This window comes from Humulus lupulus, chromosome 4 (assembly GCF_963169125.1).
Source record: "Humulus lupulus chromosome 4, drHumLupu1.1, whole genome shotgun sequence".
Lineage (NCBI taxonomy): Eukaryota > Viridiplantae > Streptophyta > Magnoliopsida > Rosales > Cannabaceae > Humulus > Humulus lupulus.
The window spans coordinates 184,258,887-184,275,189 of NC_084796.1; the positions used below are offsets into that span (position 1 = coordinate 184,258,887).

The 16,303-nt window shown below is 38.3% G+C and overlaps 1 long non-coding RNA gene across 7 annotated transcripts; it reads left to right on the top strand.

The window, feature by feature from the left end:
- Positions 1-5,498: 5,498 nt before the first annotated feature.
- On the top strand, positions 5,499-9,648 carry LOC133831017 (uncharacterized). 7 transcript variants are annotated; one of them, XR_009892350.1, is made up of 9 exons: positions 5,499-5,805; positions 6,023-6,362; positions 6,672-6,740; positions 6,988-7,082; positions 7,298-7,400; positions 7,476-7,586; positions 7,677-7,718; positions 7,922-8,008; positions 9,421-9,648. It is a non-coding gene; the product is annotated as an uncharacterized LOC133831017 (long non-coding RNA). The 7 variants fall into 7 exon arrangements; XR_009892349.1 differs by having other exon boundaries at positions 6,120-6,438; XR_009892351.1 differs by having other exon boundaries at positions 6,120-6,433.
- The last annotated feature ends 6,655 nt before the right edge of the window (positions 9,649-16,303 follow it).

The following is a 16,303-nucleotide window of genomic DNA, read 5'->3' on the forward strand; positions in this document are numbered from 1 at the left end:
GTAATCAAAGTCAGGAAGGAGTTAAAGACTAGAATAATCAATGTTTTGGAAGGATTTAAAAGTGGAAATTAAAGCATGGTTGGTGGAATTTTTGAAGAAAAACCAGGACGTCTTTGCCTGGTTACATAAGGAGATGGTTGGAATTTCTCCATCCGTGATAAGTCACGTCCTCAATATAGACAAGAACTACCCACCAGTGCAACAAAAAAGGAGACTGCTTGACAAAGACCGATCTCAAGCCCTGGAGGAGGAGGTCGAGCGGCTCAAGGAAAATGGTTTTATAAGGGAGGCCTACTACCCTGATTGGGTATCAAACCCCGTGTTTGTCCCAAAACCAAACTGGAAGTGGAGAACATGCGTGGACTTCACAAATTTGAACAAGGCCCGCCCCAAAGACTGCTTCCCACTACCCAGAATAGACCAACTGGTCAATGCAACGGCAATACATGAAATACTCTCATTCATGGATGTGTATTCTGGGTATAATCAAATAAGTATACACCCTCTTGACGAGGAACATACCAGCTTCTGGACAGACAATGGATTGTACTGTTATAAGGTGATGCCATTCGGCTTGAAGAACGCATGAGCCACCTACCAACATTTAGTGAATGGCATGTTCCGAGACTTGATCGCCAAAAATATGGAGGTATACATCGATGACATGTTGGTCATGTCCAAAGAAGCTGGAGGGCATGTTCAAGACTTGAAGGAATGCTTTGCAATACTTAGAAAGTGTAGCATGAAGCTAAACCCTCTCAAGTGCTTGTTTGGAGTTGGTTCTGGTAAATTTCTCAGATACATAGTCAATTCACGTGGAATCGAGGCTAACCCCAAGAAGATCAAAGCATTGATCGACATGAAGTCACCTACCACAATCAAAGAAGTGCAAAGCTTAACCGAGAGGGTAGTTGCCCTCAGTGGGTTCATATCAAAGTCTACAGACATGTGTGTCCCTTTCTTTAACTTACTGAAGGGCAGCAAAAAGATCTAATGGACCGAGGAGTGTGAGGAGGCTTTCCAAGCCTTGAAGGAACACCTCGCCCAACCTCCCATCCCAGCGAAGCCAACATATGGAGAAGTACTTTTCATCTATTTTGTAATCACCGAGCATGGAATCAATGCTGCTTTGATAAAGGAAGAGAACAAGGTATAACACCCTGTATACTAGTAGGTACGGAGTCTAGGTATCCCCCTCTTGAAAAACTAGCCTACTGTTAATTAATCGCCTCTTGAAAGATGCATCCATATTTCCAAGCTCAATTGACTCGAGTCCTGATCGATCAACCGCTAAGATAGGTTCTTCAAAAACCAGAGGCCTCGGGATGATTACTCAAGTGGGCAGTGGAACTAGGACAGTTTGATATCACTTATCATTCGAGGAAGGCAATAAAAGGACAAGCATTGGCGGACTTCATAGTCGAAGGCACCAACCTTGAAGACCCTTCCTACCAATCGAAGAGTGGAGATACCGAGAAGGAAGGAGATGGTCGTGTATGGAAGCTATATGTTGATGGAGCATCCAATGAACACAACTCAGGCACAGGAATCATACTGATCACTCCGAAGAATCATCGAATCCATTATGCTCTAAGATTTGGATTCATCACTTCAAACAACGAGGCTGAGTACGAGGCATTATTAGCTGGATTACGCTTGTCTCAAGATGTACATGCACAATCCTCGGAGATATTCATCGATTCCAAGCTAGTGGTGTACCAGGTACTGGGGGAGTATCAAGCCAAGGGACTTAGGATGGTGTAGTACCTGAACAAGGCGAAGGACTTGTTAACACAATTCAAGAGATGCGCGATTACACAAGTCCCGATGGAGCAAAATGCAAATGCTGATGCCTTAGCCAAGCTTTCCAGTGCCAAAGATGCGGACACCTTGAATGTTGTTCCCATCGAATCCTTGGCGGAAAGAAGCATAGCCTAGTAGGAGGCAAATGCATTATTTTTGAATTATCTGTGTAAAAGTCATTGTGCTTCAATGAATAAATGAATTTAATTTATTAAGTTTCACTTAATTCTTTAAATTCCTTTCAATGAGGGGCTTGTCCTTTAGACCTGTCAACTCCATCAGATCATGTTCGATTCTGGTTCTTTAGGGGCCTATCGACCCATACGATCCAAAAGAGAGACAGGTCCTAGGACCTTGTCCTCAAGTTATCAGATCATGTTTGATTCTACTGCTTGAGGGACCCATCAACCTATACGATCCAAAAGAGAGACAGGTCCTAGGACCTTGTCACCAAAATATGGATCATGTTCGATCTTGGTTCTTGAGGAGCCTATCGACCCATAAGATCCAAACAAGAGACTGGTCCGAGGACCTTGTCGCCAAATTAATGGATCATGTTCGACCTTGGTTCTTGAGGAGCCTATCGACCCATAAGATCCAAATGAGAGACTGGGCCAAGGTCCTAGTCGCCAACTATTTGATCATGTTCGATCTTGGTTCTTGAGGAGCCTATTGACCCATAAGATCCAAATGAGAGACTGGTCCAAGGACCTTGTCGCCAACTTATTTTATCACGTTCGATCGTAGTTCTTGAGGAACCTATCGACCCATACAATCAAAAAACAAGAGACTCGTCTAAGGACCAATCACCATTATCAGATCATAATCGAATCTGGTCCTTGAGGGACCAATCGATAATTTGATCTAAGACTCGTTACAGGCTCGATTATCCCATCTAGACCCAGTTGGTCCAACTTAGACATTTCTGTCTACAATCATTATAATAAGTACACGAGAGATTACGTAGATTGTGATCGACACTTCCTACACAATCTGCATCAGTGTATAGGTATCATTACTACTGAGTATGAAACCATCACTCGACTACCAATGAGAGACAAGCATTTACTGCTTGCATCATTGGGTGAAAAGGATAGTACTATGTGTCTAACGCTCAAAGCAAGTCATGGTCAAGTAGCAAGTGACCAAGGCTTTTAAACCCATGATCACTTGGGGGGCATATAGTACATACCGATCGAGGTTTACACGAGCAATGAGGGCTTGACCTTAAGTACTAAGAAAGCTCAAGTTTTTCTAGGACATTTGTTCAACATATTTTCCGAAAGTGCAAAAAAACAAAAACAAAAAAGGCATTGGTAGGGAGATTCCTAACCATGTCCCTTATGGGGTGGTCGGCCTATCACCCATGGGGTGGTCGACCTGACCGTTTTGTTCATGGTACTTGGTGAAGTATCATACTACTCACATTACCATGGTTGTTAGCATGAAAAGCGTAAAGAAGTAAGGTTAGTATGGCACGTAAAATACATGTGTTCAGAGTATACTGATACCTGAACCAATGAGGGTTGTGAGTTGATATACTTAGTAAGCATTGGAAATAAAAAAATTTCAATCAATACACTGAGTACTCATAACAAAAGAGCATAAAGGCATAAAATGTCATATGTCAAAACTGTTAAGTACAAGGTGCCCCACCAATGGCATGAGAGGAAAGACATAATAAAGGACCAAGAAGACTAACTATGATGAGGAGTATCATCTGAAAGACTTACCTGAGCCTCGGCAGCCTCACAAGCCAGACACTTCCTAAGCTCATTCGTTCGCGTCTTCTCGGGAAGGAAATCCAAGTTCAGATCTTTGTTGGACTTCCAGATCAAGTAGAAGCAAGAGAAGGCTATCTCTGAATACTCCTCTCGAGCCTTGTCCTGAGCAGCTTTGACCTCTTGCTCCTTCTCGACAAGAGAATCCTTCTGTAATTGTTCCATGTCAGCAATCAGCTTCTCTTTCTCAGCTTTAGACTGTTGGAGCTGATCGGCAAGCTCCCCCTCCATCTCGGTTATCCTGAGAGTCAACTCAGTCACATCCTTCTGTTTGAGCTCCATGGTACTGAGGAGGGTGTTGATCTCCTCATCCTTTAAGGCAATGTTAGCATCCCTAGAGCCTAGAACGCACCTAAGGTTCAGTACCTCTAGGCGGACAGCTTCAAGCTCAGAACGAAGGTTGGAGAGCATAGAAGTACACTCTATAGACCTATCACGGACATGAGAGACTAGCATCAATGCCTGCAAAGAACATACAAGTGTCAGATAAACAGAACACAATCTAAATAGACAATAAGAGAACTGTAAAGGACTCACACTCTGAATGTCTAAGAGTGACTTCATGAGAATGGTGTTCAAGTCCTCATTCTTGATCCCATTAAAGGCTGTTGTTGTTTGCTCCAGATGCGATGCTCGGTCCATGAGGGCGCTTAAGTTCCGTATAGCAGACTGATGTGGCTCAGATAAAGGAGCAGGCACAGAACAAGAAGCACCCGCATCAGTGAAAATGGGAGGAACTGGTGTAGACAAAGATGGTTCTACCTCTGCGACAGGGCTAGACGCCAAAAAAATTGGACTAGACGCCAAAGGAGTCGGAGGAGACACCTCAAAAGGAACCTCCATGACTAACTCAGCCTCAACCCTGACCCTTTTTGCCGCTCGAATAGAAGGACTGGCCTTGGTGGGAGTCAACCTCTACTGAGTATGGACAAAACCAAACATGTCTGAGCCTGCAAAAGAAGATCAAATGTTAGAAGGATATTAAATACAGATGAATCATAAAATAAAGGTGATAAAGTGTCGAGCCTTCTGAATGTGATTCGAGTTTGAATGTAGCCTCATCAAAGTCGTCTAAAGCAAGCGATGAGTACACAGTAGATGCACCCATCTCATCACCCTCATGTCCAACTAGCACCGGTGAAGAGGGTGCCTCCTCGACATGAATGGGTCCCAGGGAGTCTATGGCTATCACGGGCTTGGAACCATCGTCATCCGAAACATCTGATATGGTAGGAGGAAACAATCCCACCTTCCTAAGGTTCTCTGAAGTAATGTAGGTCTTGACATTCTTCTCCTCAAGGGTCATGGAAATCAGTGCCTTGGCCCTAACTGTCATATTACGGGTCAGAAGTGGTCCATAAAAGGGCCCAACGTGCTTAATCTTGGAGTAGTTGGCCTCTGCGTCCTTAGTAAAGAAATAGTTGTCGGCATATCTAAATGCCTTGCTATTTCCAGAGATCTCTTCCAAGAAGGTGTTGGTACCCTCGCTCATATAATGGTGGAAGTAGAAATACCCCGAGTTGCGTTGAGAAGGGTTTGTCTTCAGGATCTCGTAAGGCAATGGAGCAGCCCATTTTCTACGGTGATAGATAATGTACAATGCAGATAAGGCCAAGATCATATTAGGAGCCAATTGAGAAGGACTAATACCAAAATAGTCTACTATACTTCAAAAGTACGGATGAAGAGGAAGTAGGGCCCCAGACCTAATGGCAGAACGTGTCCAAGCGCACATACCTAGAGTGGCACTACAACAAAAGAGGCCTACCACAACACTAAAATCTAATACTATTGAAAAAGTATTATAGTTTCAAATAAAAAATTTAAGTGGGTGCCACTTAATTTTTTACCGCCATCATTTTTAATTATATTTTTTCTCTCTTTTTCCTAGTGTTTTTTTCACTTAACTCTCCCTCTTTCTCTCTCTCTCTTTCTCTCTCTCACATCCCTCGCCTCTGTCTAAATCCTTAGGGTTCCTTAATACCTCTGCTCTCTCACAACTCCACAGCAAAGATTGGTTTCTCATTTTAAGGAAATGGGATTCCAGGATTGGTCATGAGATGGCCACATAGGGACTAAAGCCAAGCAAATCCTCATCCTATTGTTTTAGTCGATATGTATGCACCATCAAGTCTATCCATATAATGTCGTCACACCAGTCGAGACATTTGGAGCCATTATTTCTTCTCCTCTGTTACTCCCTTCAACATTTCCATTAGATGTAAGTATTTCACACTAAATTATATAATAGACTGTTCTTTGCTTGAATCTTATTTGTCCCATAAAATTCATTATCCCATAGATTTAAAAAAAAAATTATTAGCATTATAAATTTGTAGTCAATGGAATAAAGGCAATACCTACGCCTCTTTCTCTCTCTTTAAACTTTTTTGTTCTTTGACATATTTTGATTTTTAAAAACTTTTGTTTTCTTGTAGGTTAATTATTTTAGAGTAAAAGCTTTGATTTTTATGAGTATTAATGTTCAAACTAGAAGTACGATGTTGTTTTTTTATGCAAAAATGGGTGCTCCAGGGAAATGGGTGCTTCAAGGAAAATGGATAAAAGCTTTAGTAGGTATGAAGAAGCCAGAGAAAGAAAAAAAAATGTAAGCTTAGCTATAAATCTTCACAATTAATCAAGCATTTTTTGGGTTGTTTTTGGTTATATGGTTACACCAGTTTTCAATATTTGTTTCCCTATGTGTCCGAGGTGTGCTGGTAAAAAGCAAGAAATGGGGACTACGCAAAGAGTTCTTGTAACGAGAGTACAGGAGATGTACGTACATATATGTGAATGTAATATGCTTGCGTGTGTGAAGGCTTTCTAGCTGCTATTTTGGTGTGGTGGTGAGGTTGTAAAGTGCTTATCAAATATATGCCTCTACTTTTTTATGAGATAGGATTTTTCATCTGCCACATGTTGTATGTATCTTTTTTTATTGGCAAAACTACTATATGCTAATCATGATTTGTCTTCAAAATTTTGAAGGTTGTTTGTAAGATTTATGATGTTCTTAATTGTATTTTCAAATCATTAACTTTGTTTTGTTCTTTCTATTCACCATGTTTATTCTTAAAATTTCAGGATGTGGGCATTAAGGCTGAAATTTATCATGGACAAACGAAATAATATAGCTCGTGCTGAGTCCCATAGGTTCCATCTTTCCTTTGATATATATATATATATATATATATATATTTGTGTAGCATCCTTCAAGCTTTCATTGTTCTCATCTCATTATTACACTTGTTGGGAATTGGATGCTTCTATTCTTTCATTACCATAGGATTGCCATGATGTTTATCTGACATAACTATTCCCATTTTTTCATTTCCTCATCTCTTTTTAATTATAAGAGATGAACTAAATTTCATTGTCATTACTATTGCTTTTGGTATAGGAATAGATATGTCGGACATTGGACAACCATTACACTATGGTCTCCCAAGAGTCTAGAATGCTACTCCAACGAAAGTGGGCGTTGTGGGAGAGATGGTGTGTCATCTATCTATTGGCTTCATTACACAAGAAGTAATTTTGCAAAAGATGACTTATATGGCTGAATCATAAACAATATGTATTCTTTTCACTTAGGGAATAGTTTATTTGCTTCATAATAACATGACATTATTCATGATTATAGTTGGGAACTGATGATTTGAATTCTTAGCCTTATCTCATGCATACGTGTGGTTATTTCTTTTTGATAGTGGTTGATTAGTCTTTGTGGACATATAAGTGAGTGGAGAGAAGGCACTTCAACTTGGATTGCAAGTAATAGCAAAGATTAAGGGCAATGCTGATGCAGCTGAGGTACTCCAATGAATTGGCTTCCTAGTTCTATTTTACTGTTGCTGAAACATAGCTCAAAGAAGATTATCTTTGCAGGCACTTGAATTCTTTACAACTGCTCCAGCCCTTGTGATACCAAAAGCTATTTCAAATGCTGGTTTAGATGCTTCTCAGATTGATTACTATGAAATAAATGAAGCGTTTTTTGTAAGATTTTAGTACTTGTAATCCCTATATTGTTCCTGATTTAGTAAGCATTTTTTTTCATTCATTTATATTTGTCCTTCTTCTCTCTAGGTTGTAGCTCTAGCCAATCAAAAGTTGCTTGGTCTTAATCCTGTGAGTTTGGAGAAAACTAGATGATTTCTTTCAAGTTGATTTACTCTTAAGTCTGAAATGTATGCTATTTTAAATGTGATCACTCTTCCATTTTCTGCAATTTGTATAGTTATTCATCTGTCCACAATGCATTTCAGCTTTGCTCTATTTTGTCACTATCCTTATCTACATTTTTTTACTCTTCTAATTTCCAAATATCTCAGGAAAGCCTTAACGTACATGGTGGGGCTGTATCATTGGGACACCCATTAGGATGTAGTGGAGCTCGTATCTTGGTCACATTGTTAGGGGTAATCTATAAGCTTCCCTTCTCTTGCTATGCATTCCTAGTTTGACATTCTAATATCATATATATAGTTCTCTGGTTTTGTTTACATGTTTTCTTAATAATCTAAAGTCATAGTTCGTGGTCATATCTAAGCTTATGATTTCTACATATACTCATGTGAAGTGATCTCGTGTTTGTCATTTATTCTTTTAAATTTCTGTTGAGAGTTTAGCTGTGGAATAAAAGAGACATTGGTAACTATGTTCTCTCTGATATATTTTACTTGCACTAATTTTATTCCAATGGGTAACTAGTTCATATACTGTAAACTTTAGGATAGAAAAGTTCAAAAATTTCTTTACTCTGTCATTATTTTGTGCTTGACTAGTACCAAAGAAGGTGAGGCTTTTAACTATCCAGAAGCTGTAATAATAACTATTGTCCTTTCTCATTAAACAAACTGAAAAAGGTTGAATAAAACAAAAAAACATTTATACTCTACTGTCACAAAAATGTACAAGACTATTTCTGGATGATCAAACAGAATTAACTTAGATAATCTTTAGTAAATGGCTAACTCATTAGAAGAGCAAACATTTCTCTCTACTAGCTGGACATGATACCTATGGGAACCAAGATATAGAAACATTTTAAAGTTAGATACTTATAGTCTAAAGAAGAAGAAACTAAAGAAAGCATTAATATTCATGTACAGAGTCATTTGTTACAGCTATACTTGAAAGATATCTTTGTGATATTACAGCTATACTTATACTAGAGAAAGTAGATTCATATTGTTTTATGCATAATTTTATGAAATATATGAATATTGCATCTGGTCTGGGATTTCTTTTTCTTCTGTTGTTATATGAATATGCCTGTTGTTATAGCCAGCCATGGGTAATGTTTCATGAGCAATTTTTTCTTCAAATAATGCCTGTGTGATGTTGTTTATGGTATATCTTAGTTTCTTGTTAATTATTTAATTATTTAGGTTTCTTCCTCCAGTAATGGATGTGAAATTCTAACTAGTCTAGTATTGGTTATCTGAAAATCTCATCTTCTCAAGCTTCAGATTTTTTTTAATTCATTTTGTTATCTTAGTAGTGATCACTGCAAGCATAACAGTTGTTATAGGTCCTTTTTTTCATTCTCTCTCTCTCTCTCTGACCATTTCTAAATGTTGATGTTTGTCTGTGTTGCTCTTATAGATATATTTGTTATCTTGATACATTTCACAAGCCTTGTTTTAAGTTGCATGTTTTGTTGCTTCAGTCATTGTTTTGCATGGTAGTACATCTTGCTATACCTTGCTGTTTTGTTAAGTTTTGGAGTTAGTACAAATTTAATTTAAACTTTATATGCTTACAGGTGGAAACTAGCTTAAGTCTTATGCTCTTAATAATAAAAGGAATTTTTTTTTACAATGTGCAGGTATATTGAGATGATTTCTTTGGAGCAATTCTTGACAACATTTGTAGTTGAGACCTTTAGAATGGAAGAATGTATTTCACTAATTTTTGTATACATTTCTTGTTTTGTATTTAGTGATAAAGGAATCTGAATTGGGCATAAATTATGTTGTAATATGATTTCTTAAGCCTAGACTAGTAGACTAAATATTATAATTACATTTGAGTAATTAATAAAAATCTATTTATGTTACCTTATTTGGCTTCAACTTTCATATTTGTTTTCCTAGTTTTGTGTAAGTAAAAAAAGATTATATTTCTCTAAGCTAATATAACACATGTGTTATACTAAAGTGTAGTATAATACAAATAATGTGTTATACTAAAGTGTAGTATAACAAAAAAATGTGTTATACTAAACTATAGTATAACACAAAAAATGTGTTATACTAAAGTGTAGTATAACACACAAAAAATGTTATACTAAAGTGTAGTATAACACAAATTTATAAGTATTGAAATGTGTTATATAATCGACTATAAATAACATAATTAAACACTTATCTATATATTAAAATAACACAGAAAGTGTGTTATTGTTGACAGCATAATAACACATCTGTATAACATTGATAAAGTGTTATGTAAAGTACCCAGACCTACGATAACATAGTCGGTCTTAACACATCAAAAAGTGTTATGGTATGTTTTGATAACACATTTTCGGTGTTATTAAAAACATTTTTTCTTGCAGTGTGGGGTCCTCAGCTCTGTCATCTGGACTAGGGATAGTGATGGACACGCTGGAGAGGTCAAAGGTGTTCCTCAAGTTTTTTACCTTCTCTTCAGTCATGTCAGAGGCCGACGCCTTGAACCAAAAAACCTCATAATCAGAAGGGCGAGGCTTCTCAAACGATTTCCATATGATCTCACTGGCGAAGGTGGCCCCAGAATCTGATAAATGGAACTCCTTTTGTAGTCTCTTCTTCTGCTGCTCAGCTAGTGAGACTATCTTGCTCTTGGAAGGAGGGTGAACCACCTTAGGATGGATCTGTGAATGGGATGCTCCTGAGGATAAGTAGTATGACGACGAGAGCCCTCGGTATAATCTTGCCGAGAAGAAGATTGATGGGAAACCCGACTAGTATCTCGGTGTGAAGGGTGTTACAATGGTTCTCGCTGACCTGACCTATCCCGGTGAGAAGAATGACCCTTCTGAGGTGTACCTTGGGTGCCTTGGGAGTCGTGGGGTGTACTATGCTGAGAAGAGCCCGACGAGGAGCCCTAAGTGATATGCTTGGCAATCTGAGGATCATCTTCAGAAGGTTGTTGAGTTTTCTGTTTCACTCTCGCCATTGGACAATACCTCTTTAAGAAATCTTCCTCACTAAATAAGTATAAAGCGGAATGAGGGAGAATCCTTTTCAACCTTTCCAAGAACTCTTGGGGAGTATACTCACTGACTGACTTGTCTGATGAAGAGGAGTAGGACATCTGCAACAGAAGAAAAATAAAGATTAAAGTTAGTAAATGAGCATAATGAAGCCAACATCTCGGGGCATGTTCATGAACCCCTAAGGTGGTTGGCCTAGCTCTAATTCTAGGCTTGAAATTGCCTAAAGGAAGGAAAGGGGGAGTACTTGGCCCATGAACCCCTAAGATGGTCAGCCTAGCCCTAATTATAGGCCCAGAAATCGCCTAAGGGAAGGAAAAGGAGTACTCGGCCTATGAAGCTCTACGGGTGGTCGACCTAGCCCTAATTCTAGGTTTGGAAATCGCCTAAGGCAAGGGAAGGGAAGTGCTCAACCCATGAAGCTATAGGGGTGGTTGGCCTAACCCTATTCCTAGACCTGGAAATCGCACAAGGGGAGCCCTGGAGGTGCTCCGCCCAAACACTGTACCTAAGCCTAGAAATCGCCTTAAGGAAAGGATTAGGAGCCTTGGAGGTACTCGGCCCAAGCATTGTTCCTAAGGCTGGAAATCGCCTAAGGCAAAGGTTGGAAACTTTGAAGGTGATCGGCCCAAACCTGTTCCTATACCTGGAAATTTCACAAGGAGAAGCAGGAGGTACTCGACCCATGATTGGGTGCCAAGGAGGTGCTCGGCCCAAACCTGGGCCTATCCCTGGAAATCACAGGCACTAGGTTTGGAGTCCCAGAAATTGCCAGGACTATTGAGTGGTCGGCCTAGGGTCTTGCATCCCTGGAAATTGTCCAGTCTGGGGTTTATAACCATGGAAATCGCCCAAACTAAGGAATTTTACAGAGAAATATTGATTCAAGTAGGTCAATTATTTTTTATCAGGATACAACAAAGCAAGAAGATTCAGACAAAAATTCCTCAAAAATACAAAGTGTTTCTTATGAATATAAGCACATTTAAATTAAATGATGTGAGGATTAGAAGAAAGTACTTACCAAAGATCTGAGTTTGAGAAGGATCTGGAGAAATCAGGCTTGGATTTTACTTGGAAGTGGCACATAGAGCAAAATGAGAAGAGAGGATCTACTTATATCCTCTCAAGCACACAAGATATTTTTAGGAATTCAAACTTCCTTGAAAAATATTTGATATGGTTAAAATTAAATTCCTTGAAAAATATTTATATTTTTAGGAAATCAAATTCCTTAAAAAACTATCTTATATTTTGACGAATTAAAATTCCTTGAAAAATATTTTTTATTTTTAGGAATTAATATCCTTGAAAAATATATTATATTTTTAGGACTTTAAAACTCCTTGAAAAATATGTTATACTTTTAGGATCTCCTTAAAAAATATATTAGATTTTTAGGAAATTAATTTTCCTTGAAAAACCTAATTATTTTTAGGAATTACTAATTGTCCCTGAAAAATTCGTACCGAGAAAAGTATTGATAGTAAAAAAAAAGTACTATGTAATGTCCCGAGGGACTTGACTAAGTACTGCTATAGTATGTTTCTCGGGCCTGGATCAAGTTTACCGTAATGTTGAGTACATTACAATAAACTTGGGAGGCAAATGCTATCCCTAAAAAATACGAGGATGACGTGGCGAATGAGAATGTGACACATGACATCACAAGTCAGGGAAAAACGACAAAGTATTGAGAAAGACCGACGGGCAAAAAAGATTGGTCTAGGACTAGGGAATTCAATCAAGCCTAAAACCCCTAGGGGTGGTCGGCCTAAGCAGGCCCAAGGGCCTAGGAGTAGTCGGCCTGACCCCCTACCCAGGGGGGGTAGCTGCAAATGTACACGCTGGTCTAGCTTTCCCTTTCCCTTACCTACACCACATAGCACCTGTGAGCCAAGGGTGAGCAAGAAAACTTAAATCAATAGATTCAATAAGTAATAGAATAAAAATAACAAACTTAGCAATAACGGTCTACTCAAACAAACACATAATCCAATTTAACAATCAATGAATTAGACAAGTGCATTCTACATTTCTTATTATTTAAGTGGTGTTCGGGCAAACCAAGTGCATATTGCACTCCCAGGTTGCCATAGCCCAATGGCCTGCGTTCCGCATGCTTGTTGTCGTCCTCGATGCCCTTAGGTCGAGCGTTCAGATTAGATATAATCAAGCATATAAATTGCATTACATACAATCAAATGTAGCATATACAAGCATGCCTAGCCAGATAATCGCAAATACAGTCAGTCACATTTATTAACAGGACATGTGCCCTAACCACAACTAGGGTGCAATTTCCTTACCTCGAGTTCTGTGAGATAGAAAATACGACCTCAAGTACAATCCTAATCCCTAGCCTTGCGATAATCTAGTCATAACATAAACATACTCTCATTCGGGATTAACTTCAAATCCCAAGCCTCACCCTAGACCCTATTCTTAAGCTTACTATTCCCAGTTGCTGGGATGTTAGAAACGTCCTTCGAGCCCCCAAGTGGGGCACCAAATGGATTCTCGAACTTCCCAAACCTTAATCCTAAAATCAGCAAAACCATATTTTGGGGCACCTGGCGCAGTCGCACCTACCCCTGGCGTGATTACGCCTATAGAAAATTTGGGCTTTCTGGGGTACTGGCGCGGTCGCATCTTAGCCCACCGCGGTCGCACCCCTAGACTCGGTACCCCAACCCAAACCAAAATTTTGTGGTTTCTGGGACACTAGCATGGTCGCACCACAACCTAGCGCGGTCACACTAGGTCACTAGAAACCCAAAAATTACCCAGAAATTTAGTTTTCTTCCCCAAAACCAAAAACCACAATCCCCTGCATACCTGACCCATAAAATCGACCCAAAAATGACTCTCCAATAGGTTTTTGGCCACAAAACAACCCACAAGCCAATACTACAACATCAAAACACCAACATAGCATCATTAAAAACATTAAACACAATCTAAAATCAAAATTCATAGGTTTGAGTTTCAAACTCAAACTTTCAGCTCATAATCCAACAACTCAATCCAATACCCTGGTTTGTAACCCAATTTCGAAGCTTACACAACGTTACAAACACACTCCCACCATCAATATACACACTTACACAGCCTAGCACCCTAATTTTCCTAAAATTAAACCCAAACCCCCAATTAACTTAAGAATACATGAACATAAGTGAAGAACAGCAACATAATTTACCTTAGGGGTGAAATCCGTGATTTCCAATGAATGAAACAGGTCCTAGCTATTGTCGAACCCTTCCTTAGTGCTCAATTTCTCTTCAAGCTTCCTAAAATCTCCACAATTCTTCTCAAACTCAAGACTTCTTCCTTAACACCCTAAAGCACTTCAAGAGAGAACCAAAGAAAAGGAAAAAAAAACGTGCAAGTGTGTTCCCAAGAGCTGTTGTCCATTGCTCTAGTGTATAGGTCAAATGATCATAATACCCTTACTCTATAATCCTATTCAAAGCATCCCCCAAGGGAAAATCAGTCATTTTGCCACTAAACCTCAAATTATACCTCAAAGTCTCAATTTAATTCGCTAGTCTTCCACTCATAATTATTTTCCCCAAATATAGCTCATATTCCTTTAATTTCCAAAATACCCATTGGCTCACCCTGAGCCGGGTATAAGTCCCCGTTGTAACTTTTCTGCCAAATTTCTCTAATGGATCGACCTAAGCTAGTTATCGCGAATATATCCACATAATAGTGTGGTCTCAATCACATAATACATATATTTACAATTATACCCTTAACAAGTCAAGATTACGAAAATGCCATTTTCCACAAAAACGGGCCCACAATCACATTTAATATACATAAGCATGCATTAATAGTTATATCTTAATATAACTCATATATTTCACATAGTCACACATATATTCAATTAATTCCATATATAAATCCATTTATGCCCTCCCGGGACGCTAATCAATGCGCTAAGCCTTATTAGCAAATTTGGGACGTTACAATCGAGGTTAATCGAGGTGGTCATCTATAGGACACTTCAGGTCCCTATCGAGGTCCATCGAGGACAATCAAGACTAATCAAGGTAGTCCATTCCTAACCTACATTGAGGCATGTCGAGGTACATTGAGGATCATCGATGCATGTCGAGTTTCATCGAAACTTATCGAGGCAGACAAAGAACTCCGAAAAAACCCCAGAAAAAATCAGTTCTAATCCAACCGTGAAACAGTAAAAAAAATCCAAAATGCAGACACAGATCTGTTCGAAATAGTTAAAGCAATGTAAATAAACAAGTTTAATCACTGCATTTACAAAAAATATACTTACCCATAATTTTTTTGTCTCTAGATCCGAAAACCAGTGTTGTTTTTCCTGGATAGGATTCAAACTTCCCCAAAACACAACCTCAAAAGATCGACCAGATCAATTCAATCTTGGTGGCTGCCTTATTTATTTATTTTTTATTTAGATCTTAGAATTAGAAGAAGGGAGAACTTGGGTGAGGGTGAGCTTGGACGTGAAAGAGAAAGGGGAAACTTGGGTGAGGGTCCTATTTCATATGTTAGGGGCATTTTAGGAAACAATGAAAATACTAGCATAAAATAGTTATGTTCACATAGGCTAGAATAATTTTTTTAAAGGACCCCATTTAATGCATCATTTCTCAAATTTCCTTTTAGAATTGTATGATTTAGTATCAAGATATCATAAACTATTCTATAATAGTTCAAAGTCCAAAGTGCCCAAGTCTCAAAAAGCTGGTTGTGACAGGTACCAATAAAAATGTTAAACTCTTTAAATATATGGTTGTGTAAATTTACACGAGAAAGTTCATATAATATATATATTTATATATATAGATTATAAACTTAGGTTTAACCTCTCAAAGGACTAGGAGAGATATAGATATATCATATATATGGTGTATATTATTTTAGTATATGGATTTCAATTCTCCATATATAGACCAAGCAATTTCTTTATCCAAGGATAATGTTAAAGTTTCGATATGGTTCTCAAAGACCCACTTCATCTTCCCTAAAATTAGGGCTTTATAAGCATATATAACATGGAAAAGTCAAAAACTAATTTTTTCTTGGTAGATTTAAGGGAAAATATCATTTTGGCCCTGTGTTTTTTCTGAATACGCAATCGACTTTTGTATTCTGTTAAATGATAATTCGGACCCTGTGTTTTACAAAATGGATCAAATGAGTACCCTAGATCAGATTTTGGTTAAAATATTTTTAATTATAAGATCAATTCTTTGCTCGTTAGTGATGCGATGAGTTCAGAAAAGTGAAGAAAGTGGTCGAGAAGCTAAGAATGAAATATTATATTTGAGTTTGTTTTTACCAAAATTTGTTATAAGTTATTATTTTAATCCATTTTGTAAAACAAAAAATCTAATTTATCATTTAGCAAAACACATAGGACGAGCAACGGGACCAAATAAAAATCTATTGGTATTAGTATATATATTATATATTTTTCAACCCCTCGCAACCGCTAATGCAGCTTTCAATGAACCCC